A 13,529-nucleotide genomic window follows, 5' to 3' on the forward strand; every position below is an offset into this window, starting at 1 on the left:
TGTTCTGGATAGAAATAGAGTGCCAGCACTTACATGGGTGCTTCAAGAGAATCTCCCACGTGAGAACATCTGCACAGGCCAACTTACCAGAGAGAAGCAAGTGGGCTCTAGATTTGGAGAGATTTACATGATGCCACCACATGGCAGGATGGTGCTCACAAAATTTCAAAAGAACATAGGTAAGAAGTTCAAGAAAACAGAATCTCAGAGAGAAGTGGCTATGGCTTGGTCCAGAGACTGTGGCCCCTGGAAGGGCCACATAGCAGAATTCAGGAAAGGGCCTGACTTGGGATGTCTCAGGAAGAGGCATCCCACAATTCCCAGAACACAGGGTTGTAGGGGGAGGAAGTACCTTTCCTTATAAGATCAAGCCATGAACACACCACGGGAACACCATCATTCTGCACATGTACAAGAACAGGGTCCTAATTAGAAGAAGACACAATCCATGTTTGTGAAATTCTATCAAAATGGATTCTATTGTCATGTATGACTAAAAAGAATGAAGGAAGAGGAAGAGGATGAAGAAGAGGAGAGGAAAAAGGGAGGAAGGAGGAGAAAGAGGCAAGAGAATGAGGAGAAGGAAGAGGCAGGAGGAGGAGGAAGAGGAGGAGGAGGAGGAGGAGGAAGAGGAGAAGGAGAATATTCAGAAGAAGAGATGGAGATTCATTGGATAAGATGGACCAATCTGCAATAGAATGACTAAAATCATCTTTTTCAAAACCTCCCTAGAAGCCAGAACAGACTTACTGTGCCTGTGGATTCACCCTCATGCACTTGGGTAAAACAAAAACAGGAGGCCTGTAAGCCCTCAGAACATATTTTTATTCCTATGGACCCATCAGTAAGTACAGATCACTTGATTATTCTTCAGCTTGGTAGGAGATGTGTATCACAGAGCCTCAGTGAGCAAGAGCCTTCTCTGAAGCTTCACACTCTGTCCAGCCTGGCTGGACCTGCTGGATGTCTGAAAGGCAAGCGCTGGTCCTCTCCAGCAATCACCACTCCTCACCTGTGTAACTCAGTACTAGGGGTGCCACTGGTGCAAATGAGGGACAGATTTTTGCAGGTGGCTGCAACTACTCAGGCACATGAGAAGTCACTTTCTCAGGCACTGGTTCAGAGTTTGCTTCTGCCTTCCCCAGGAAGCTACTTGCAAAGTTGAGGCACCTTCCCAACAGAATCCATGAGCATAGAGAGTAGATGCTAACATAAGAAAGCTTTGTGTTGGGATGTATGGAAACATAGCGATTATTCCAGAATTCTAAAATCAACTTGATTTTTTTTTAAATGCAACTTGGTACTGATATTTTTGCCACTTTTCTCCACAATATACAGATTCCTCACTTCCAAAATATAAAATGCCCTCCTAACATTGAAACAGTAGTTCCTGCCCACTACACTGTTTGCTTGTAGCTCAGTTATCTTTATGCAACAACTACTATGTTTCTAGTTTAAAGCTGGCCTGAGATGTTTAAAGATGTATGAACTCTGGTCTACACCCTTGCAGAAATCACAGGCAAGCTACAGAGACACCAGCCAGTGGTACAGAAGACCAGGAAATTTCATACTCTATTCTAGCAAGTTACCTAGGGAGAATTCCTTCACCTTTTAATATTATTGAGAATAAGATGCATCATGCATTTGATGGGGTCTCCAAATTGCAATTGGCATCATTCTTTCTCACTGGTGCAAAGTAATAGTGGTATGTAGCTTTGTCAGACACCTATTCCTCACCACTCACCCCTCATGACCATAATTTCTCAGCTTCTGTAATTTCACATTTTTAGATTGCTCAGATAAGTGAGATCATGTCGTATATCTCCTCATCTGGCTTATGGAATTCAGCACAACGTCCTCTAGGTGCATCCAAGTTGTTGAAAGTGCCAGCATTTCCTACCTTTTCAGGTTGAATAATATTTCACTATACACTTGCTAATTCGCTTATCCATTTATCCACAGGACATTAAAATGGATTCTGTCCCTTGGCTATTTTGAAGGGTGTTGCAAGCAAACCCATTAGTACAGACATCTCTTCCACATGCTGATTTCATTTCTTTTAAATATACACAGAAGAGGACTTTCTGGGCCATATGGTCATTCTATTTTTATTCTTCAAAGAAACCTCCATACTGCTCTCCATGGTGTCTCCACTTGCACATTTGAAAATCCTCAGTGAGTGATGCTTCAAGGAAATCAATGAGGGAGCAGGCTGGGGAGTCAGCCATATGCTTCCAACCACAGGATTTGTTAAGTGAATGGGCATGCAACCTTGGAGTCTACAGAAAATAAGCTCAGTGGCCTTGAAGAGTGGCACTGCCATGCATAAATCTTATGGAAGGTGAAGCTTATGGCAGAAGCACATGGCACACGTGCTTCAGGAGACATCAGGCTGGAGGTCTGGTGCTGGTCTGCCCATCCATCTGAGGGTCTGTCAGTAGTGAGGCTTCACTTCGTTCCTGTTCTCCCCAGTGCTATCAGTCTTAAGCCCTGAAATGGTTTTCTGGTGACATCTTAAAAATCTGCTGTCAGCTAAACATAGCACCTTCTCCTCCCACCCCATGCCTTGCAGCCAACTTCTGCAGACCAATTCCTAAAAGGGATTTAGTCCAGAAGACCCAAGCAGGCCCCTCCACTTCCACTAAGGATGCAGTTACAAAGCATCCAGGGCTTGATGACTCCCTGAGAAAAGTTTTTTTTTTTTTTCTAGATATAAACCCAAAGGGATGTGAGGCTGTAGCTGCATCCATGAGGGAATAGGCTGTCTGATAATGGGACACACACAGCAGAAGACAAGAAATGAAAGTTTCTTCAGCTAGGGGCTGGGTTGTGGCTCACAGGTAGAGCACTCACCTATCATGTGTGAGACTGGGTTTGATCCTCAGCACCACATAAAAATGGGGTAAGGATATTATGTCCACCTAGAACTAAAAAGTAAATTAAAAAAAAAGTTAAGATAAGCTATACCCTGATGAACCCCTGGATGCTACTGGACCTGCAGTCCACTCTTCCCCTGAATACTTCAACTATACAGTGTTATTCTTTGTTGTTTGTTTAAACCTGTTTTAATTGTTATCTTCTTTTTGCAAATCACAGAGAATCCAAACTGATAAATTTCATAGACTCAGGACCATTTATATTGCAATTTTTTGTTTTTATACTATGTAGAATAGCATCTCTCTTTCTGAAAAAAAAAAAGAAGGAAAGAAGGGTTGAGGGAGGGAAGAAGGAAGGAAAAAGGGAGGAAGAAGAAGGGAGATTGAGTATTGGATGGAAGGCTTAGCTGAGCACTCAGCCTAAGATAAGAAGGGCAGATATGGATGGTCTCACTGTCTCCACAAAGAATGGCCACCTGCGCTCAAGGTGGGATCAGTCATGAAATACAGTGGGCTATTAGGCTTATCTATCTCTCCCAATGCACTCTATTTAAATAACCACCTTTTAAAATCTTACTATCTTGAAAGATAGTAATTTAAGTAACTTTAATTAGATGGGAAATTACAAGGACCAGTGAGTGGTCTTTGATTTAAAAAGCTATTACAAACTGACTCACTAGAAACCCCTTTCTAAAACCATAAACACTGCTGGAGATTCCATGCCTCAGGCCTCACCTGTGGTCCAGGAGGTGGGTGCTGCCACTGAGGCATGGAGGACTCCCCAGCCATGAGGAGACTAAGCCTGAAGGCAAGGGCTATGGTTACAACTTACCCTGAAAAATGGGCTTTTTGAGGGTTTGGATGCAGAGAAAATCCACATTAGGGCCACCGATATCTTGCTTCTCCTGGAAAATGTACAGAAGCTGCAGGTGCAGAGACAAACCCAGAAATCAGAAGCAAAAATAGCTCAGCTCAAAGCTCAAGCCCTTTAGGTCCACAGAGGAACCCTTGGTGGGCCTGGAGGACCTTGTCAATCTGGCCACAGAGGTAAAGCAGTCAGTGCACAGAACAGGAGGGCTGGACTCTTTTTTTTTTAATCTGAAATGTTTAAGCATGTTGAAGCCCACTGTTGTCTTCAACTCTAATGCACTAATTAAAAAATTAAAAATTAAAAAATCAAATTTGAAACTTCAAAGCAAAACTCAAAGCAGTGCCTTCCTTGATTTCCACAAGCATCTCTCACAGGGATCTGCAAACCTGGAAGTGCCATAGCCACTGTGGCAGGTACTAGGGGAATTCTCAAAAGTCCTGTGGCATAGGTGTGCAGGCACAGGAACCCCAAGAACATTGCTCCAGATTGCCCTGGAAACTACTGAGCTAATTAAACACTTACCCAGACAAAAGCCCTGCATGCCAAATGGATGCGCAGGAAAGACTAAGGACAAGGACACAGTGCTTAGTGTGCACGCACCTCAGTATGACCTCACAATTCCCTGCCTCCATAGCCAGGCTATCCCAAGTTTCACAGTCACCACTGGGCACCATTCATCAGTTCTAGCTGAGGGTGTTTTTATTATTATTATTTTTTAATTGTTGCTGTAGATGGACAGTATACATTTTTTTAAATTTTTATTTGGTGCTGAGGATGGAACCCAGTGCTTCACAAGTGCTAGGCAAGTGCTCTGCCACAGACTTCAGCCCCAGCCCCCTGACAATGGTTTTTACAAAAGCCTCAGGTAATCATTTGAGAATTTTCGCATCTCCAATGTTCATGAAGGTGATTTTCGTGCAGGTGCACTTCAGGGTTCAACCCCTGGGTGGCCAGACCTCCACCTTTGGCCAGCCTGGGCACCTGCAAATGGCTACACAGGCATCCTCTGCTTTCCATGGTGGCTAGAGCAAATTTGGACACCCTGGGAGACTTAAAGACCTATCCTCTGTGTCCTGGAGGTAAAAATACTGAGCCTGGTGCCCAGGGCATGCTGTAGGTCACCTCCAGGTGCCTTCCTGTGCCCTCCCAGCTCCAGTGGCCCCCGCAGACCTCAAAGCCTTTCCATCCCAGCTGCCTCGCTTCAGCCTCTTCCTCTGTCAACACAAGAACCCTGTGTATCCTCTTCACCCAGTGAGGCCCTCATAAGGACATGGTCACCCTGCATAGGGGCACTCCCTGCTGTAGTGTCACCTCATCTTGACTGCAACAACCCAATTTTGAATCTGCTCATATCCTGTCCTATGGGGCAGGATGTCAACCTACCTTTGGGCAAAGACAACAATCGTAGAGCTCTAACCCCAGTCCCTAGAAAGCACATCCTTTTCAGGCTCACACCCAGGCCCATAACCCTAAGAGTGTCAATTCAGCCAGTACTGGGTGGGACATGGGTGAAACTCCTCCCTTCTGTGACCTGTGGAACTGACCAGCATGCCACCTGTTGAGCTGCAGGCCCTGTCACAGCAGCCTGAACTCTGGGTGCCTTCTGGCTTTGCCAGCCTCACAGCCCACACACTCCTTTGTGGTCCCCCTCTGAAGGAACAAGGGAAGGGCCACTTCATCAGAAGGGGAAATGTGTCACTTCTGCCCTCACCTCAGGTGCAAGAAGCAGTCCTTAGTCTTAGTGGGTGGCTTCAAAGGGGCCAACCAGGTTCCCCAGGAAGAGGAGGGGGAACAGACAATGGCTAAGCATTAGCAGTCTGCACTGCAAGGTCAGGAAGGCAACCCATCAGCACTGACCTCCGGCACTGCAAATACAGCAGAGGGCTCCAGGTCCCTGGGAAATGGAAGGGCCTTAAAATGAATAGAATCTAGTCTCCCTGTGAAGCTGCTGCTTCCCAGCCTCTCCCAGTGGGCTGACTGCCCCTGGTCTCCAAGTAACTGCCTCCTTCCCAGCCTCTCCCAGCCAGCTGACTGCCCCTGGTTTAAGTGAGAAACTGCACTATGACTAATTTCCATTGGCCATAGCCACTGGGACTTGGGCATCATCCTTGGCTCCAGCCAGTGGGATCTTAATTGAGTCCCAGACACTTTGCCTCAAGAAGAACCATGCTGTGTAAAAAATGCTGCTCCTGACTGCAAAAAAAAAAAAAAAAAAAAAAAAAAAAAAAAAAAAAAACCTTAAAAAGAAAAACCCTGGAATCATGACAATTCTCATCATCCCCTCCGCAAGTCAATAAGGTATCTACAGTTCCTAGTGTCTCATCTTAACCACCAGATTCTCTAGCCTCTGTAGGACTGTTGATGTTAATGCCCTAAGAATCCTCAGGGAAATGAGTCCCAGAGGCAAGAGAAGAAACTACTAAATGCCAGTACTAACCAAAAGTCTTACAAGTCTTATGAACCCTCAGTCAAGATATGCATCAAAAGTGTTTTATCATCTTCCTTATTAACTATCAAAATGTTTTCTTACTTAAACACTTTCTTGTTGAAGAAAACCTTTTATTCTCTATGGGGCATTTACTTTATTGTGTATTAAGCCAAAGAATAGGAAAATCACTCTGATATTTATTCTAATATGTGATTGAATGTGCACATGTGTGAGTCTAGAGAGACTTTTTCCTATCTCTGCATGCCAGAGTGCTTCCTTTCTATGGGCTGCAGGAAAGTTGTTAAAACAGCTTTATAACATATCCTTCCCTGTGGATGAAATCCCTAATTTATTCTCATTTTAATTCAGAGTTTAACCTCCTACCAGCTTCTCCAATGGCAGTACCTGAAAAAATATATTGAAATATTGGCCACAAATTTCTCTTTAAAAGAAAAATTGGTCACACCGCTTATGGATTTAATAGTATTACTTATAAGAATGGGTCCTAGCCAACCCAGAAAGCCACTACATCTTATTTTCTTGAGCTCTCTTCTCACTGATTCTTTCTATTGAGGGAGGCAGTAGTTCGGGTTTCTGTGCAGAGTTATTGAGATATTGCATAACTGGACTGCGTACTGTGGTGTCCTGTCATCCTGAAATCCCACCTTCTGGCTGAAGCGATGTGGCCCTTCTGGGGCTGACCAGTTCTCAAAGGAAGTTCCTCAGCCAGGCATCTGTGAAATGCAGACTAATCCCCAGAGCTGGACCTACTGCCTCTGGCCACCCTCACAGTGACTCCATGCAGCCCCAGGACTCAGGCTTCTCCACCTTGTACTCCTGCCATCCTCTAGGCCTCTGAGCCAAGACCTGCATCCTCCTCATTTGGCTGAGAGAAGAGGGCAGGCAGGGCTAAGGGACGGGCTGAATCACGGGCTGATAATATGCACATCCCAGACGATACCCAGACCCCAGTTCATAGATGCTGATCATCATCACCAAGGCAAAGGTGAGATGTGGTAGCCAAAAGGCAAGAACTCACTACAGTAATATGACCTCTCCTTGAGCACCTTTGACCCTGGAGGAGACAGTACAAGAACAGCACTTTGCTCTGTGTCTGGCTTGTGACTTGACAGAGTGTGTGAATTAGATCTGAATACACTCTCAGGTTCCCACCTGATATTGTCATTCAGTCATTGTCTTGGGAACCTGTGTATGAGCCCCTGTCTGTAATTCAAAGCCAAAAGTGGGGTGAGATTCTTCTTTTTGATAAGAAACCCAGGTAAAAAACAGCTCAGTATTATTTTAGGAGACACACAGATAAAAAAACTGTTATGTGAAAAGCTTGCTCTGAACACACAATAGAAGTTATCTGTTTCCCACAACCCCGACCAGCCCTGTGGGATTAGGGTAAAAGTATCCTTGTGTATGAAGGGGGAAAATAATTTGATTCCAAGGCCACAGGGACAATGGAGGGAAAAGGACATCCATCCTTTCCTTCAGCTCTCAAAGGAGAAGAAGGCAATAAAAGAGGTTTTAAACGTCTAGAGCTATTGGCAAAAACAGAATTGAAAAAAAAATTTGATTCTTCAGCTTTAATCAGCAACCTGCATTGCACCAGCAATTAAGTAGTCAACAAATTCTGTGGGCACAGAATGGTATTGTGACAAAGACTGACAACTTGGAAACTCAAGGAGAGTGTTGAGAGAGGTTTGGGACTTTTAAAAGCATCCAGGACAACCCATATTCTAGTATTGAAGCCTGAGAATGACAACACCAGTGTAAGACACAATCCCAGAAACTTTAGCATGAGCCATCTGGTTTCCCAAGCAGCACCCTCAGATTATGTCACATTTGGGAAACCAGGCCCATTTTCCTGTGCAGCCTTCCTGTCCCCCAGACAATCCTCATGCCTTCCAGGCATTGTGCACTGACATGTGGACAGTGAATGATGTGATGACCCCACATCTGTCCATGCTCTAATGCCATGTCAGCATCTTACATTGATTGCTTGATTGCTGCCATGGTCCCTGCTGGTTCTAAAAGCCAGTTGAAGTATGCAAGGTAATGATTCAAGGCACATCAATTTTTGTCTTGAAATATAGAATTATAATGACATAGAAAAGCATAAGATAATATATTTATTATTAATACATTATCCATGATGTCTAATTCATCTTGAGAGGTTTGTTAAGAAAAAAGCAGTAAGTTGAGAGAGTTTAAGACAAATGCTAACTTGTAAAATGTCCATGCAAGATGCCATGTATTTGGAAAGTCATAAGCCCTGGATGATGGCACCAGGGTCTAGTTGTGGTGCACGTCAGGCCTTGCTATAGGGCCATGCATCTGTCTGCACAGCTCCAGAGCCAAGGAGAACTGTGTGAGTAGCGCTCTGTGTTCCTCTTGCTGGCCCTCCTGTCTCCACATAGAAACCCCCACAGCCACCCACCATGGAGGAGAACCTCATTGGCTTTTGGAGGCCACAGAGGTCTGAATGTTGTTCTCTTAAAATAAAGATTTTGAAATCTTTATTCCTCAGATGGTGGTATCAGGAAGAGGAACTCTGGGAGGTGACCTAGATCATTAGGGTGGAGCCCTCATGAATGGGAGTAGTGCCTTTATGAAAGAGGCCCCAGAACGCTTGTCCAGCCTCCCACTGAGAGAGGATACACAGAGAAGGCACCATTCCTCAGCTGTCCATGGCTCTCACCTGACACCAAATCTGTCATGGCATTGACCTTGGACTTCTAGCCTCCAAAGCTCTGAGAAACACATTTCTGTTGCTTCTGAACCATGCAGTGCACTTCGTTCTGTTATAGCAGCCTGAAGGATGGAGACAGAGGCTGCAGGCATGACTGTGGGTAGCTAGGGAGAAATGGACTCACAAAGTGCATCAGAAGCTGAGCCCAGGACCAGAAGAGCACAGGACAGGAAACAGTATAAGTCTGCCTCTCAGGCTGGGCACATATCCTCATTCTCTCCATTTCAGACTTAAGGCTCAGAGCCAAAGAAGGATAATAGAGTTTTTCAGAAGAGTCTGCAGGTCTCAAGAGAGCAGCATGAGACAGGTATCCATGGACAGTACAACATCCAATTTCCTTTTCTGGTGATGATTTCCTTTCTGTCCACCTTCTATGCCCTGAAGTGTGAGGACCTTGAGTCCTGTGGTTATTAAACAGACTGAGATGTTGGAGGCAGTGAAGATCAATACAGAGCATTGCTTCCAGACTCACACAAAGGCCATATAAGCATGTGACAAAAATTAAACCTTGACTGTGAACTCATCAACTGTCCATCTCCATTGGCTGAGTCATGGTTCTTCCTGAAGGGCTGGTAGCAGCCTGCTCACTGATCCTGTTTATGATGTTCACTTGGACCCTCCTTCTTGGGTCACCAAATATGTTCTTGATCAACTGACATCTTGCCCTGTCTCCACTGTAATGACTTTCAAAGTCAGGACAAGTGAACTGCTGGGGTTTGTGGGATTCTGTGTTGACAGGAGATCATGGGAAAGAATGTCCTACATTGTGTTTGCAGAGAGATGTTAAGCAGGCAGGCTTCCATGGCCATGCTGTGCTAGTATATTCTGGACACTGGTCTGTGGTCACCACAAGCTGAGGTGGCATCAACAGGCCCCTCCATGATTGCTCCCCCACCACGCTAGGAGATACCAGATGTGCCCCTCACACTCTAGCCATGTGCTGACTACCCAGCCTTCTCTCTCCAGAGCAGACTTGCTGGGAGCACTGAGATGTCCACCCAGCATGGGCCAGGCCCACCAAGACCAGAGGTAGAGCATGCTTTTCCTCTCCCCTGTGCCCAGGGTTCCTAGCAGGGACTCAGAAATGAGTCACACAGACTCATAATGGAGACCTGATTGCACTTGTGTCTTGTCCACAGAGGCCTTCAGACTCCACCTCTGTGTCCCCTCTGACCCTGTCTGGACAATCAATGAGAAGCCAGTTGGTGTGCTTTCCATGAGGGAAACCCAAGCCTGCAGCTCTGCTGTATCTTGGAACTTGTCCCCAGCCCCTCTTTTACCCCGCAGGGCCCCACCATCCCCTGCCTTGCTCTAACCAACTGGAACTGCTCACTGGGCTCTTCCCCCAGGGGAGCATCCTATAACCAAATTTCTTGTAAATCTTCTTAGTGTCTGGAGTGTCATCAGCCCTGACACCCTACCTATTAGTTGGGAGGAGTTGATGCTTGAGACCCACAAAAAATGCAGATCCATCCCCCCTTACATGGCTTTGGAAAAATAGCTGAAGTCCCCCCAGTTCAGTCCCCTCATCTATGTGATGGGATACTGGTAGATGCAGCTGGCCACTGTCCTCATAGCTGCTTTTCCCTTCTTCCCAATGAAAACACCTGAGTTCTGCTCCATCTGTAGTGGCACAGAAACCTCCCAGCCTTCCTTGCAGTTAAGAATAGAAATGTTCTACAGTCCCCGGGGATGAGAAGTAGACAGAAGCCACTGAATGTGGTGTCCAAGTATGGTCATAGAAATAGAATCATTTGGCTTCTCCATTTCACCTCTGCCTCATTTCCCCTCTTCTCTAAAATAAAGCAAGGCAATAAGAGTCATAGGGCAATCATGACTCAATAGAGGGACAAAAATATTGTCTGGCTGCACCATACTGAAATTCTTATTTCTGAATTTCATGTTATCCAAGAAAATAAATTCCCAACTAACTAAACCACACAAACACACACTCACAAACCTGAGCTTATTCTTCCAGCCTCCAAATGTGCATGTATGATCTTAAGATTCTAGGAGCTCTAGCAACCATCATGCGATCATGAGGGGCCCATACTGAGAACAAGCCAATATGCTAAGGAGGAAGCTGCACTAAGTCAGAAAGAGTCTGGGTCTTGACTACATGGAATAACTCCTGAGCCAGCCCTAAAACTGGGGAGCTCTATAACTCTTAGAGTATCTGATATTAACACTGATCATTTCAAGGTTTGCAGTTGAATATTCTGTTACTTTGCACCAGTACAAGGTAGCATTTGGGGACCCCCAAAATTGAGAACTTAATGTAAAATTGAAAGACCTGTGATAAATGTGAAAAATATTCAGGGACATCAGGTATGTCCTTCTCCAAAGCCCTGAGCTTAGAAACACAGAGCGGTGTTCGTAGCTGAAGTGTGAGTGCCCGGGGGCCACAGCCCTGCCTTCTCAGCACAACTTCCAGATGCTGTTTCCTGTCAAAGGCATCCCTGGGAGCACTGTACACAACCAAAGACCCAGATTCACAAAAAGAGATCCATGTCTCAGAGGTCATCCTCACAGGTCAAAGCTCTGGTCTAGATATGTGGGGTGGTCAGCTTCAATGAAGCAAGCCTACTGGATATGGCCAATGTAGTGGACACGTGCAATTTCATCAAAGGGCATGGGAATGAGCTGACTCTTTCCATCCCCATAACAGCTGCCACTGCTCTTAGCCACCATCTGCATAAGCTCACAGGGAAAACCTGCAGGTAGACCCTGCCCCTGGCAGCCTGACCAGCTGACCACTAGACGAGAAGCCCCAGGCCCCACAGCCAGCTGTGAATGCAAGGAACAGTTTTCTAGGTCAGAAAAATATGTCCTTCCAAAGATTCAGGATTACACTGGGCACGTGGGGACATGTGCTCAGGGTTCCCCTCCCCTGCCCTGAGGACAGCACCTCCTGAGGCCACCATCTTGGTTCCCATGCATGGTGACAGTAGAGATGGCATTTAAGCACCATGCAATTATGGACTGAGGGCATGTCATTGGGGAGGTTAAACAGACCAGGTTTTAGAGCTCTTGTGTTCCAGCAGTGAATCATTATGGATGGGAAGAGCTGAATGCGCCCCAGCCATTCTTCATCCAAATAGCTGACAGCACCCCAGTGTTCCAGTTACAGAGTACTCTCCAATAATAGGAGTTAAAAATAACATTCTCACTGCCTCCTCCCCTCATGGGCCCCACTGCCACCAGGCACCCTGCAGGAGGAGCCATGTGCTTATGGTGGAGCAGCCCAAGAATAAATAGGAAGTGCTTGTTATTCAAGTAGAATTATAATTAAATCAAAACTTGTTCCCAAACTTTCCAAGATGGCTCATGATAATGTGCTCTGGGGCCTTTCTTCCTCCTGCTTGTGGCATCCTGCTAAGGTGACTGTCTAATGGTGCTGCTGGGGGAGGTCTGTGTGTGTTGGACCCAGTCCTTGCCTCCAAGTCGGCTGGAACCTCCACTCCCACTCCAGCCCCAGAACTTCTCCTCTTCCCACATTGCTGGGCTTGAAGCCAAGGGTCCTTGTGTGTTTTCAAGAGCTTTCAAACTCTGAAGCCCTGTTGTCACTAAGAGGAGTCTCTGGGCTTCTTAAATTTACATACCTGCAAACTCCCAGCCCTCAGGCCAGCTAAAGCACTTCATTAATGACACAGAAGGAGCAGCTGAATTCCCATCATTCTTACCCCACAGTCTTCAGCCTTGCACTCCTGCACCAAGGACAAAGGTGGGGCCGTGTCCTCCTGAGTCCTAGAAGGACCAGCAGTGCCCCTGGCTGCTGGTTCACTAGGCTCATGGTGCTGCACAGTGGTCACCTGCTGGGCTCCCCACCTGGGAAAAAAAGGGCAACTACCCAGCTGCTGCCCAGGGTCCTGCAAAGATGACAGCAGGGAGGGAGTTAGTGCTCTCAGAGACACACACACCTGAGGCACCTGACCCTCCCATGCATCCCCATGGCCATCACAGTGGTCAGCAAGGCCACAGTGAAGAAAGCCAAGCTCACCATGGTCACAGCTTCATGGGTGCTGTTCACTGGGGCAGGTACAAGCCAGGACAAACCCTGGCCTCAAATCTGTGACTGTTCCTGAGCCATGGCTGAGAACCTTGTCTTCTCCGTTTTCACAGGCATGTAACATAAAGAACACTGAACTTGCAGTGTGGGTTGAGAGGTGACTTTATCTCTCCTGTCTTTCTGGCCTTTAAAAACTGGGCATCTCCCTCATGTGTTCACCCTCCTCCCTTCCTCATCAGTGACATTTTACTGCCGTGTGCCCTGGTCACCCGAGATCAAAGTGCCCACACCTGTCACCCTTCCTTCTGTTTTGGGGCTTCATGGCATCCCAAATGGTTGAAATCATCTTCTGCTTGGCTTCATTTACAGGACAGGAGCCCCTCCCACCGGGAAGCTGTTCCAAGGGCAGGAAGGGGAGCTTCCTTAATGGGCAATCCTGGGGGACTGTCCACTCTGCTCTGCTCTGCCATTTGGTTTGGGGTGGTGGTGGAGCTCAGAGAATTTTAAAAGACAACATAAATGGGAAATGAGAATTGAAAAGGTGGTAATGTGGGTATTTGGACAAAACAGTGAATTCTTTACAACTT

This window comes from Callospermophilus lateralis, chromosome 14, assembly GCF_048772815.1.
Source record: "Callospermophilus lateralis isolate mCalLat2 chromosome 14, mCalLat2.hap1, whole genome shotgun sequence".
Taxonomy (NCBI): Eukaryota; Metazoa; Chordata; class Mammalia; order Rodentia; family Sciuridae; genus Callospermophilus; species Callospermophilus lateralis.